This window comes from Nannospalax galili, unplaced genomic scaffold, assembly GCF_000622305.1.
Source record: "Nannospalax galili isolate Female #2095 unplaced genomic scaffold, S.galili_v1.0 scaffold155, whole genome shotgun sequence".
NCBI lineage: Eukaryota > Metazoa > Chordata > Mammalia > Rodentia > Spalacidae > Nannospalax > Nannospalax galili.
The window spans coordinates 8,142,672-8,157,392 of NW_008339923.1; the positions used below are offsets into that span (position 1 = coordinate 8,142,672).

General features: G+C 43.5%; 1 protein-coding gene across 1 annotated transcript in view; it reads left to right on the forward strand.

Annotated features, from left to right (window-relative positions):
- The first annotated feature begins 4,931 nt into the window (after positions 1–4,931).
- Ralbp1 (ralA binding protein 1) overlaps positions 4,932–14,721 on the forward strand; it is a 34,419-nt gene continuing 24,629 nt past the window's right edge. The window contains exon 1 of the mRNA XM_008834673.3: positions 4,932–5,130. The gene's annotated coding sequence lies outside the window, so the exon portion shown is untranslated. The remainder of the gene's footprint in view (positions 5,131–14,721) is intronic.

Below are 14,721 nucleotides of genomic sequence, written 5' to 3' on the forward strand. Positions count from 1 at the left end.
TTGACCTGGTGGGACTGGAAAAGTGGGTCCTTGAACAGATAGACATTTTTTTTTTGTCTTTTTGAGACAGGGTCTTCCTGTAGCCCCAGCTGTCCTGGAACTCACTATGTAACCAGGCTGGTCTTGAACTCACAGAGATCCGCCTGCTTCTGCCTTCCAAGTGCTGGGACTACAGGCTTGCGCCACCACGCCTGGCATAGATATTTTTTATAGTCTGGACCAGTTCAATTTATGGGGCTTACTCTAACAACAACTCCACTTCCAGGGGATCAGGCATCCTCTTCTGACATTCATGGGCACTGCATGACACAGGTGCACTTACATACATGCAGGCATTATCCTCGTACACATAAAATAAAAATAATAAAATAGTAAAAAAATTATTTAGGATAAAATTAATCATAATAAATGAAGTAAAGAAAGGTGGCAGATAAAGGTATAAAAGAAATGAGAAACAAGATTAAATGAAAGAAATACAAAGGAGAATGGAGGAAATGTTAGAAGGAAAGAGGAAAAAATAGTAAGAGTTTTTACCTGGTTATAAAATGAAGAAAAAAATACATAAATAAAATTAGGCAAATATAAGAGTAGAAAATAAAAACATAAAAGATTTACAAAGATAAAGTCAAAACAGTACTAAAACATAGTAAAAAAAGGAAATAGGAAAACACAAAAGGTAAAACAAATGAACAAAAAAACAAAGAAAGATGAAAAGAGAAGCCACTTGTGGTGGCCCTCCCCTTTGATCCCAGCCCTACACTTGAGGGGCAGAGGCAGGCAGATCTCTATGAGATCGAGGCCAGCTTGGTCTACATAGCGAGTTTTAGGACAGCTGGGGCTACAGGAAGATATCTCAAACAACAACAAAAACAACAAAACAAAACAAAAGATGAAAAGACACACCTAATGTGGGTTTAAATATACTGAACCAACAACTGAAGGAAGGTGAATTTGGGAACAAATTACTAATAAATATGTAGAAAACTAAGCAAGTAACCAAATAAATAAAAACAATTATCAGTTATCTAGAAAATGAAAAGCTACGTGAAAAAGGAAAGAAAATCGGAGGTGCTTACATTGCATGTCTATGAATAGGGTTGGGAATGTAACTAAGTTGGTAGAGTGCCTGCATGGCATGCATGAAACCCTGGATTCAATCTCAGTATCACAAACCAGATGTACTGGCAATACCTGTACCTTCAGGAGGAGGCAGGAGGATGAGGAGGATAATGTGTGTGGAGCTAACTTGAGGTACATGAAAACCTGTCTCAAAGAAAAGCAAAGCTGGGGCTGGAGAGATGGCTCAGCAGTTAAAAGCACTGGCTGCTCTCGCAGAGGACCCAGGTTCAATTCCCACCACCACATGGTGGCTAACAATTGTCCCTAACTCCAGTTTCAGGGGATCCAACACCATCTCCTGATCTTTGCAGGTATTGTTCGACACAGGTGTGCTTCCACACATGCAGGCAATACACTCATGCATAGAAAATAAAAATAAATAATAAGAAAACCAAAGCCGTGTGTGCACAAAATGCCATGTGAAATTGTGAAAAGCTTTTGTATAGCCTTTAATCACTTTTTACTGAACACTGATGTGACCCAAATTATAACAGGTGCATTGGGGAGATTAAAAAGTAGGGGCTGATGGGGTTGGGGCTCAGTGGTAGAGCACTTGCCTAGCAAGCATAAGGCCCTGGGTTCAGTCCTCAGCTCCAAGGAAAAAAAAAAAAGTCGGGGCTGGAGAGATGGCTCAGCAGTTAAGAACACTGGTTGTTCTTGCAGAAGACCGGGGTTAGAATCCCAGCACTCACATGTCAGCTACAACTGTCCTTAACTTCAGTCCCAGGGGATCCGACAGCCTCTTCTGACCTCCACTGGCATTTCAGGACATGGGTGCACTTACCTACATGCAGGAAATACAGAATATACATTAAAAAAAAAGTAGGCCAGGCATACGGTGGCGAACACCTTTAGTCCCAGCACTTGGGAGGCAGAGGCAGGCAGATCTCTGTGAGTTCTGTGAGTTCAAGGCCAGCCTGGTCTACATAGTGAGTTCCAGGACAGCTGGGGCTACAGGGAGACCCTGTCTCAAAAAGACCAAAAAAAAAAAAAAAAGTCTATGTATGGGGCTGGAGAGATGGCTCAGTGGTTAAAGAGTACTGACTGCTCCTGCAGAGGGCCCAGGTTTGATGCCCAGCACCCACATGACGGCTAACAACCATCCATAACTCCAATTCCAGAGGATCCAGTGCCTTCTTCTGACTTCCGAAGGTCATTGCACAACACTGGTGCACTTACATACGTGCTGGCAATACATACACATAAAATAAAAATAAAATATTCAAAAAAGTCCATGTGTGCATATGTGTGACATGTCTGACAGGTGGAAGAGTGGATGTAGAGAAAGGAGGCTGCCTACATATTTCATGCTACTAAATCAATTGGTAGAATCAAAAGTGTCAATAACTGGGGAGGAGTTGAGAGATCTGATTTTACTTTAAGTGAGCATCTGTCAGCCTGCAACAGATCATGGATACTGACAGAGGTTATGAGACTTAGAAGTCAGAACAAGTACTTTTGTGGTACAACAAGTACCAAGGGCTTCGAGAAGTTCACATTACCTTTCTTTACTTTCAGTCCCATGGGGGATGATGTGGGTCAGTCTAGATGGAGGTTAGCAGCACAGTTTAAGAATGTTTGGATTAGGAAGCTGGGGAGATGGCTCAGCGGTTAAGAGCACTGGCTGCTTCTGCAGAGGACCCACGTTCATTTCCCATCTATAACTCCAGTTCCCAGGGATGCAACACCCTCTTCTAGCCTCCTCTGGCATTTCAGGACACAGGTGCACTAATACAATGCAGGCAATACATTCATACACATGAAAAAATAATGTGTGGATATAGTTCAGTGGTAGAGTGTTTGCCTAGCATGTGGGAGGCCGTAGGTGCAATCTTCAGCACTGCAAAAAACTAAATAAATAAACCCATTTTTTTTGTGTGTGTGTCTTTTTGAGACAGGGTCTCCCTGTAGCCCCAGCTGTCCTGGAACTATGTAGACCAGGCTGGCCTTGAACTCACAAAGATCTGCCTGCCTCTGCCTCCCGAGTGCTGGATTAAAGGCATGTGCCACCATGCCTGGCCATAAACCCATCTTTTTACAATGAACTGCTTTGTTCCAGAGCACACCATTATTTGACATTACTGACTTTATCCTCAGACTGGGTTATCTCCCTGAATTCTCCTTTTTCCTGGTAGGAGCCAAAATGGTTATATTCACAGCCATCTTATGGTTCACTTACCACAAAAGCAAGGAAGCTGCAGTTTAGTTGAAGCCCCAACCTATGTCTTGGTGTGGTTCTGGTTGAGACCTATCTCTAGGATTCTCAGTTGCCAGAGGAATGGTCATGTGGTGCCAGTTAAGAGGAAAGAATGCTGAGGGTTAAGCCAATATATATGCTCTATATCTGTACTTCCATGAGCACAAATAAAAGTGTGTATAGATTATTCATGTATTGGCTCACTCACCTAAGCCCACACATAGCACTTAAGGATCTGCACAAACTACGGCCCTAGTTGGAATCAGTCTTCTGCCAGTTCCTCCATCTCTTTGCTTTTGCCTTATTCATTTCTACAGTGGACAGGCCACTTCATGTTACTGGAAATGATCATCAGTATTGATCAGTAATGATGATCATATGATCATCAGTACTCAGTAAAAACGCCCTCCTCTCCCACTTCTTTGGGCTCATATGTTGAAAGTTCAGGCTCCATAAAGCCCTACTTTTGTCAGTATCTAGCCCTTGGCCAAATCAGCATCGCCAGCGGGAAAGAGTATTATAATTGGCATTCTCACAGTCAACTCACAGAGACTGTTTTATTGCCACTGGGGAAACTGGAAGGTTCCTCTGGGATCTGGGTGTTCCACTGAGGGAGGATCTTTAAGGGACAGACCTGTTCTATTTGAGGATGACCTGGATGCACAGTACAAGATGGACCACAGTGATCAATTTAGAGCAGTAATGAAGTTCAAGGATGCGGCCCTGGGGAATGGTAGTGATCATGAAGAACCACCTATTTGAATCTTATCTTCTTGTCAATTTTATAATACCAGGAGACTTCCAGAGACCGCTGGTTTCCACCCTTTGGTTTGCATTAGCAGAACAATCCCTCCAGCTTCGTGAAGGGCTTCTGGGGGAAATTCAGTTGTTTATATTTGCGACCTGAACAGGATGCTGTGCTAAAGCCGGCGGACAACAGCGGACCCGCCGCCCCTTCAGGGACGCCGTGCAGGATCCCAGCACCGACTTAAAGCAGGCCTGTCGTCTCTCCACAGGCCCAGGTACTTCCTTTCTCCACCCCGTCACAGCCACGCAAGAGTTCCCCCCCACCAAAAGATCCCCACTCTGAAGGCCAGGAAAGTGCTCCCCCCAGAGGCGGGGTGGGCCGGACGCCCGGGCTGGTTGGACTGCTCCGAACCACGGAAGTGCGCCGGCTCGCGAAAAAAGTGTCCACTTCTGTAGCTGGGGGCAGGCTGACCCAAGCGTGAGGAGAAAAACTCGCTCATCCCTGCAGAACACCACGCGAGCGGCTCTCGAACTACGTTTCCACCGAGATTCCCTCTGGTAAATGAGCTGGCCATCCCGTCCCCTAACACACTGCGCAGGCGCCTGCCCAGCTTTAGCGCTTGGCGCGTCCTCTCGCGCGTTCCCCGTCTCCTCAGCGAGCTGGACCCGGGGAGGTGCTATGCCTTCTGGGTGTTGTGGTGTATGTCCGCGATACTAGGCCTCTGACAGCTGGGAGTCAGGGGTTACTAGAACTACAACTCCCCAAGTGCCTCGCGCGAAGACACAGCGCGTTTGCTCTCCACGGCCTTAAGCCGTCAGAGCCTAGAGCAGGGGACCCGGGAAGCCGGCTGCGGCGGGAGGAGGGAGCGCGCGTGCGCGCTGGGCCGGTTCGTCCTGTTCTGTCCCAATCATTGTAAACAGGCGGAGGCTGGGCGGGGTGGGAATGGGGCGCCCGTGGCCGACCGGGAGGACAGTGCAGGAGGCGGCGATCGTGGCTGCGGCGGCAGCTTGAGTGCGAGGAGGCGGCGGCTGCGGCTGGGCGGGCGGTCGCACGGCGGCAGGCACAGGTCAGTGGCCGGGAGCGGTCGCGTGCGGGGGTCGCAGCGCTGGGGCGCGGTGCCCGTGGGAGTCCTCTCCCGCCCGGCCTCGCGCCCGCTTCTGTCAGGCAGCGTGCCGGGCTCGGGCTCTAGGGCCGGAATTGGAGTTGGGGGTGGGGGGCGTGGCTGCGGTGCTGTCTGTTCTGGGGGAAGACTTCGCTCCCAGGCTTGCCCTTCGGGGTGGGTCCGTCTACCTGCCCCGCCGGCCTTCCTCGGTGTGCGGTGCTGTTTTGGGCTGCTCTGGCTGGGGGTGAGTGAGGAGCCCAACCCGTTTACCCCAGCCTCCAGGCCACGGGGCAGACTTGCGGGCCACAGCTGCCCCGACCTCAGGGGCTGCCTGGACCCAGCTGAGGGTTTGTGAGTCGCAACTGGCGTGCTGACCTGCTCAGTGCTTGCCCGGTGGACTGGGACCGGCTCCTGATGCTGCCCACAGCTGGCATGGAGCAGAGGGCGCCCTAGGTTGCAGCGGTCCTTAGTTCAGGTTTCAGTGGAAATGGACGATATGGAGTTGAGAACTCCTTTCCCAACGCATTTTCAAGTGTCTGCCAGAATGCTCCTGATCGAGGTCAGCTTCCTTCTGCCTACTTTAAATTTATTCTTGTGAAACAGGTTCGACAAAATACTCCACACCCGGTCTTCTTTTCAGTAGTGCTGGTTCAAGTTTGGGGATTAGCACAGAGGATCTTTCCTGTGCAAGTGGCGTGTTGTGCTGTAGGGTCTAGGAACGTTCTTGAAGATACGCCCGAGGTATTTTGAAAGCGCCTGTGGCCGGGGAGCACGGCTTTGAGTTCGTGCACTGCCCAACCTTGGTGGAGCAGCTTTCACTGGCTATTTTGCTTAATGGGATGGGCGTGTTCTAATGCTGCGGTGCTTTGGGTAGGGTTTCTAGTTCATGGAAGTTATTCACGGAATATTTAAGTGGTGATAGGAATAGCAGATCCAAGAGAGGTAGATTAGTTTCACAGTAGCTGCTACTAAAGAAAATTTAAAACAAAGTATCTTAGAAACAAGGTAAGATAACTGAATTTGTTATCTTTTCAAATGTTCTTTTTCGTAGTAGATCTTACAGGGACCACTTTCCTCATTTGGAAAGATAGAAGTGATTTTTTTTTTTTTTTGGTCTTTTTGAGACAGGGTCTCCCTGTAGCCCCAGCTGTCCTGGAACTCACTATGTAGACCAGGCTGGCCCTGAACTCACAGAGATCCGCCTGCCTCTGCCTCCCGAGTGCTGGGATTAAAGGCGTGCGCCACCACACCTGGCTAGAAATGATCTTTTAAAAGTGTTTATTAACTTTATTTTGTGCAGTTACATTTGTACAGTTGATTGCTTGGCAAGGAGAGATTGGGGCCAGAATATGACCCAAAAGTGTGTCCTTTTCTTTACAAAAGAAAATCCTTGATAGAAACTAATGTTAGCATAAGTAAGATAGAATGGGGGTGCGGGAATGCAGATTATTTGCAATACTAAATTACAGTGTGTCAGGTTCTGGGCCAAATGAAGAGAATTTGAAGATGGATAAGACCATACACCTTCAGGTGCCTAAACTTTATCTCTTCCTTGAATTGTCAACAAGATTATATATATATACATATATATATATATATATATATATATGTATATGGAACCCAGGGTTTGGACATGATAGGAAAGCACTCAACCAGTGGAAGAGGGCAGTAGAGAAGAAATTATATATAAAAGGTGATGAAGAAAGGGCTGGGAATGCTTAGTGGAAGACCCTTGCTTAGATGTGTAAGGCCATTGGCTATCTGATATCCAACATTGTAAAAACAACTGGACATGCATAGAAAGGACAGGCCTTTAGGTAGAATAGTGTAAACAACAGCATGTGAAAACTACATAGTGGGATCTACAAGGGTGGCTAGCTGGAGAATAGCTAGGTATGGTGGTGATGAGACGAGAACTGTGGAGGTAGACAGAGACCAGATGATGGATAGAGATAGTCTGTATACCTTCAAAATAATTTCAACTTTGTCCTTCAGGCAAATAGGAGTTATTGAGAACAGAAAACAGCAGCAACACAAAGAATCCAAAAAACAAAAAAGGGAAACCTAAGCCAGCCCAACCAGTTTTTAACCCTTTGCTATGTGGCAGGCACTATAAATGTTATGTCCTTAAGTTTCAGGGTTGATTAACTAGAAATTGGGAAAGGAATTTAAGGCTCAAGGAGTTGGATAGAGATTTGTAGGCAAGCATGAACACTTTAATTTTCTTTAAAAAGGGAAGTTGTTTTCTATAGCTAGAGCATTGGTTGTGCTGCTAAGGAGCAAAGAATGAGGCTGCACAGGTAAATCCTGGAAAATATCATATGCCAATCAAAGATTTTATGTTTTTTTCCCTCGTAGGTAATAATGCAGTTCGTGGATGTACTGCCATGGTATTGCTTTGCTTGTGCTCAAGTAGCCCTTATGTCATAGGTGAATGCTGCATCTTAGTGCCTCCATCATTCACCTTACCTCATCACGTAGGCTTTTTTATCATCTCACATAGTCACAAGAAAAGTTAGGTGTGATGGTGCACACCTTTAATTCCAGCACTTAGGAGGCAGAGGCAGGCTGCCTCTTGAACTCACTTCTGTGAGTTCAAGGCCAGCCTGGTCTATGTAGCAAGTTCAGGCCAGCCAGGACTATGGGTACATAATGAGACCCTGTCTCAAAAAACCAACCCCCCCCAAAATGAAATCAAAAACATAGTTACAAGGTGAATAAAACTCAGTATTTTGAGAGACCGTATTCTTTTATTACTGTATATTGTTATAATTGTGTTTTATCATTAGTTATTGTTAACCTTTTACTTTGTCTAATTTACAAGTTAAACGTTATAGATATGCATGTGTAGTTCGAAAAAGAAGGCATAGCAGGATCTGGAGAGATGGCTCAGTGGTTAAGAATACTTGCTGTTCTTCCAGCATCCACATTGGGCAGGTCAACTGCTTGTAACTCCAGTTCAAGGGGATGCAATGTCCTCTTTGGGCCTCTGAGGGCATTGCCTCACATAACGCTCTCTCTCTCTCTCTCTCTCTCTCTCTCTCTCTCACACACACACACACACACACACACACACACGCACATAAATAAAATAAAAATATATTTAAAAAAACCCGAGCATAGTATATGTAGGCTCTGGTAGTGTCTCAGTTCCAGCCATCCACTGGGGGTCTTAAACCTTCTACTGACAGTATACTCTTTCAATCATGCTAAGCTTCAAGTGACTGAGCACTTAAAATTATGAAGTCGAATACTAACTCTTGAAGTTATTGTCACAATACATAACTTCAGAATGGGGCTTTTTGCCAGAGGAACCAGCTATATGATTTGTGGTTGGAACTTTCTGTTTTAGTTGGGAGTAGGGTGGAAGGGGAGAGTTGCGAGTTGAGTTCAGTTACCAGTGGCCAATGATAGTGCCTTTGAATGGGACCTCCATAAGAACCTCTAAGCAGTGGGTTGGGACCTTTCTGGTCCTCACCCTGTGTGGACTTCTTCATTTGGCTGTTTATGACATCTATTGCCATAAATTGGTAAGTCCAAGTTAAGTGTTTGCCTAAGATGTTAAAAAAATATTCTTACAGAATACCGAACATAGGCCAGTGAGATGGCTCAGCAGGTAAAGGTGCCTGCCTTCAAACCCAAGTTCAATTCCCAGAAGCTACATGGGGGAAGGAGAGAAACAACTCTTGCCTGTTGTTCTCTGACCTCCATGTGCATTTTGTGGTATGTGCATGCATACACACACATGTGCACCCAAGATGGAAGTTGTGGGAGACCTAATTTATAGTTGTTTGGTTGGAAGTACAGGTGGCACTGTGGGACTTGTGATTGGCAGCTGAGTGAGGGCAGTCTTGTGGGACTGAGCACTTAGAGCTTTGGAGTCTGACACTAACTTTTGAAGTTCTTGTCAGAATTGAACTGAATTATAGTGTATCTGGTTGGTGTTTCGAAAGTTGGAGAACTAGTTTTGGTTTGGAAAAAGTATATTTGATATCAGCAGTGTTGTCAGAAAATAGCTTATCTGGTAACTTGAATGTTTAAGGTTTGAAGAAACTGTCAAACTATTTTCTAAAGTGACTGTGTCATCATTCTACAATCCAGTTCTCCAGTTTCTCATCTCAGAAAACACTTCTATTTTTCTTCCCTCCTTCCTTCCCTCGCTCCCTTGCTCCTTCCCTTCCCCTCTGAACTTTTAGTCATTCTAATGGGTGTAAAATAGTAATACATTTTGGGCTTTATTATACATTTCCTTGATGACTGATGATGTTGAATATCTTTTCATGTATTTGTTGATCATTTTTATATCTTTGGAGAAATGGAGAAATAGTTATTCAAATCCCTTGTTCATTTTTTTTTTTTTTTTTGGTCTTATTGAGACAGGGTCTCTCTTTAGCCCCAGCTGTCCTGGAACTCACTACGTAGACCAGGCTGGCCTTGAACTCACAGAGATCTGCCTGCCTCTGCCTCCCGAGTGCTGGGATTAAAGGCGTGCGCCACCACGCCTGGCTTCCCTTGTCCATTTTTAGGTTGTTTTTTTTGTGCTTTTTGTGGAATGGTAAGAGTTCTTTGTATATGTAGACATTAGACCCCTATCAGTTAAATGGTTTACAATCATTCTCTAGGTTGTCTTCACTTTCTTGGTAGAGTCCTCTGATAAACACATTTCTAAAAAATATTTATTTTGATTATTTAAAATTATGTGTATGTGTCTGGGTGGGTATGTGCATGTGAGAGGGCTGGGGAGGCCAGAAGAGGGCATCAGATCCCCTGGAGCTGTAGTTACAGGCAGTTGTAGGTGCCTGATGTGGGTGCTAGGAGCTGTACTCAGGTCCTCTGCAAGAATGGTATGGCCTCTTAACTTGCAAGCTATGTCCTTAGCCCCTGATGCACACATTTTTAGTTTAGAAGTGTAATTTCCCAGTAGTATTTCATCTAGGAATCTATTGCTTAATCCAAGGTTTTAAAGATTTATTTCTCTAAGTGTTATGGTCTTAGATTTTATATCCAGGTCTTGATCCATATAATTTATAGTATGAGATAGGGGTCTGTTTTATTGCCTGTAGTAATCAGTTGTCCTTGCTTCTGTATTGAAAAGACTTTTTTTTTTTTCCCTTTGTTGACATCCTTGTTGAAAATCAGTTAACTACTGATGTCTGAGTTTATTTATGCATTCACAGCTTGATTCTGTTGGTCGGTCTGTCCATCCTTATGCTGGTATCACATTCTATTTTGATTACTCTAGCTTTGTAATACATTTTTGAATCAGGAAATATGAGTTCTTCAACTTTGTTCCTTTGTTTTTGTTTTGTTTTTTTTTCTTCAATTTTTTGGTTGTGGTTGCTACCTTGGATCCCTTGCAATTTCATATAAAAGTATGGATTGATTTATGCAAAAAGACCATGAAATTTACTTTGCATACCATTTCTGTCTTAACAGTGATTCTTAATTTATGATGGGATTAAGTTCCTATAAACTGATTGTAAGTAAAAATGTTATAAGTAGCCGGGTGTGGTGGTTCACTCCTTTAATCCCAGCACTCGGGAGGCGGAGGCAGGTGGATCTCTGTGAGTTCAAGGCTAGCCTGGTCTACATAGTGATACATTGTACATAGTTCCAGGACAGCTGGGTCTACAGGGAGACTCTGTCTCAGAAAGACCAAAAAAAAAAATATATTATAAGTAAAAAATGCATTTGACATACTTTTAGTACTTGTGAACCATATCATCATAAGTATAGATGGTCTTTGGGAATTCTGTTTGGATAAACCCACATAGAGTTGGGAAGTCTATTAGCAACCTATTAACTGGGGTTTCTTTCCATTTGTTTAAGTATGTCTTTCATTTCTTTCAGCAATATTTTATAGTTACCATTGTAGAGGCCTCCAACTTCCTTGGTTAGATTTATTCTTACTCTTTTGGATACTATTGCCAGTGAAATTATCTCATTTTTTTTGTGATGTTTATTGCTAAGTGTCTATGCATTGCTAATCTGTAAATATGCAACATGCTTCTGTCTTCCTTATCTTTGAACTTCATTGCTCCACTGGTTCTAGCGTATTCTTCTGAGTTTTCTGTGTGAAATCATGCCATTGTACAAATAGGTAGTTCTGGGCTGGAGGGATAGCTCAGCTGTTAAAGGCTAAGGCTAACAAATAGCCTTTTCTATTTTTCCTTTTCCTTTCCAATATAGACTTTATATATTAATTAATTAATTAATTAATTAATTAATTCTCTTTCCTAATTCCAGGCTAGAATTTCTAGTACAATGTTGATCATTAAGTATGATACTAACTGGGTTCTCAATGATGTCCTTTATCAGTTTGTGGAAATCCTAGTTTGTTGAATATATGTCTTGATTTCTACATTTTTATTTTTTGGTTGTTAGCCTTAGCCTTTAACGGCTGCCCTATCCCTCCAGCCCAATTTCTACATTAAAAAAATTATTTATTATTTTTATTTTATGTGTAGGAGTGTATTGCCTGCATGTATGTGAGTGCATCTGTGTCATGCAGTGCCGTGGAGGACAGAAGAGGGCTTTGGAGTCTCCTGGAACTGGCGGTAAGGATGGTTTATAGCCGCCATGTGGGTGCTGGGAAAGGATCCTGGGTCCTCTTTAAGAGCAGTCAGTGCTCTTAACTGCTGAGCCATCTCTCCAGCCCCCCATTTCTACATTTAAAAAAAATTTATTATTTTTATTTTATGTGTATGAGTGTATTGCCTGCATGTATGTGAGTGCATCCGTGTCATGCAGTGCCTGTGGAGGACAGAAAAGGGCTTTGGAGTCTCCTGGAACTGGAGTTAAGGATGGTTTATAGCCGCCATGTGGGTGCTGGGAATCGAAGCCCCCATGGCACTTCATGAAATGAAGGTGAACTTAGGTCAAGAGCCATAAAATTGAGAGCCAGTTCCTTAGACCACATCTGCACTAAATTTTAATCATTTAAAAATGAAATCTAGCCAGGCATGGTGGTGCACGACTTTAATCCCAGCACTCAGGAGGTAGAGGCAGGCGGATCTCTGTGAGTTCAAGGCCAGCCTGGTCTACATAGTGAGTTCCAGGACAGCTGGGGCTACAGGGAGACCCTGTCTCAAAAAGACCCCCCCCCCAAAAAAAATGAAATCTATTGGGACTGAGAGATGACTCGAGCACTGGCTGTTCTTGCAGAGGACTTGGGTTTAGTTCTCAGCACCTATGAACACTAACAACCATCTGCAACTCTAGTTCCAGGGGATCTGACACCCTCTTTTGGCCTCCACAGGCATTGTCTACATGGGTGTACTTACATACATGCAGGCAAAATGCTCATATACATAAAAATAAATAAAAAGATATCTCTTTGTTATAAGCCAATGTTCCTCTTAAGTTCATTCATCAGTAGTTCCTTTAATGCTCTGCAGGTGAGGGATACCTTTAGAAAAAGACAATTTGTCCTCTCTATCGGCTTCACACCTGTGAATCCAACCAACTGGATATTAAAAACAAATGTGTTTGTTCAGAACATGAGCAGACATTTGTCATTATTCCCTAAACAAAACAATGTATCAGTCTGGAGAAATAGCTTATCAATTAAGAACACTTACTGCTTTTGCAGAGGACCCAAGTTCAGTTCCTAGCACTCAAGTCAAGTGACTCACAACTGCCTGTAATTCCAGCTTCAGGGAATCCAAACCCCTCTTTTTAGACTCCTCGAGTACCTGCACTTACATGTGCTTACCCCCCCATACACAAAATTTAAAATAAGCTGTTTGAAAAATACATTTTTGTATTTTATTTGCGTTAGATAGTATGTCATTAATGATAATTTAAAGCATAGCTTCTTAAACTGTGGTCTGTGTCTCCATATGGGATTGTGAAACTGACTGTGGGATTATAAGAAATTTGGCGATAGGAAAAGTTTCTCAATGTGCAACAACTAAAAATTAATTTGGAATCAAATTCATAAGGAAGCCAGGTGTTTGTGGCAGTGCTCCTCATGTTGTAATGTGACTTCACTGAGTGTGGGTTCTGAACACACAGCACATGCGCTATGCACTGTGTATGCTGTCACACCACACAGTGCCAGTGAGCCAGTGAATGCTGCTTGAAACACTTCTGCTCAGATTTGAGACTGTTGTACTTTATGAATTACAAAGTTTTCTGCTCTTACAGAAACAGTGGTTTAATTATGGAAAACAAAGACTTTTAATGTTTCCGACCATCATTCCTCAGCATGTAAATATCAAATCAGTACATGGTTGGATTGTATTGTTTTAGAATACTTGATTTAAAAAAACTGGGGCAGGGGATGTGGCTCATTGTGTAAAAGCTCTTGCCATGCAAGTGTGATGACTCAAGATCTATCCTGGGAACCCCCATAGTGGAAGAAGAGAAGAGACTCCTAAAAGTTGCTCTTTGATCTCTAAGACATATGCTGTGACATGCATGCCCGCACTCACATACACATGTCACACACACACACACACACACACACACACACACACACACACACAGACAGACAATGATAATTCAGATTGGGAGATAGCTCAGATGGTAAAGTTCTTGTTGTGTAAGAATCTGCAGCATCCATGTAAAAGCTGGTGCACACACCTGTAATTTCAGGGCTTTGGGAGTAGATACAGGTGGATTACTGGAACTCACTGGCCAGCCTAGCTGAATTGGTGAGCTCCAGATTCAGTGAGGGACTGTCTCGTGGGCTGCATTGCCTTTAGTCCCAGCACTTGGGAGGCAGAGGCAGGTGGATCTCTGTGAGTTCAAGGCCAGCCTGGTCTACATAGTGAGTTCCAGGACAGCTGGGGCTACAGGGAGACCCTGTCTCAAAAAGACAAAAAACAAAACAAAACAAACCTAAGATGGAGAGGAAGACACCTATTGACTGGTCTTCTCTCACACACGTACATGTTTGTTTGTACCATCATGAACATATACACATACAACATAAACACACATACACATATACACATACACTGCTGCTGAAGTTGCTAACTTGAGTTTCATGAAAAAAATTGTTAAATGAATTTTGTCCTGGGATTAGGACAGAATTTCCAAGAATTTCTGAAAGGGCCTCAGATATACTTCTGCCATTTTGTACTGTGTGTTTATGTGAAGCAATGTTATCAATATTGGCATTTATAAAGTTTACCAGTTGGTTCTGAAAATCATTGAAGTTCTGTCATTCATTATCAAATATTCAGTCAATAAACAAACATGTATTAGTGTGCAAATTTTCTTTTGTCTTTAAAAATGGTAAAATTATATGTATACCAAAGAAATTTTGTTGTTGTTGTTTGAGATAGGGTCTTACCGTAGCCCCAGCTGGACTTGAACTTGCTGTGTTGAGATCTCTCAGAGATCTGCCTGCCTCTGTCTCCCAAAAGGGATGTGCCATCATGCCCAGCAATATACCAAAGAATTTTTAAAATTAATGAATGTGTGTGTGTGTGTGTGTGTGTGTGTGTGAGAGAGAGTGTGTGAGAGATGTGTGCATGTGCCAAAGTACATGTGTGGAGGTCGGGACAACTTGTTGGGAGTTGGTTTTTTCCATTACGTGGGTGCTGG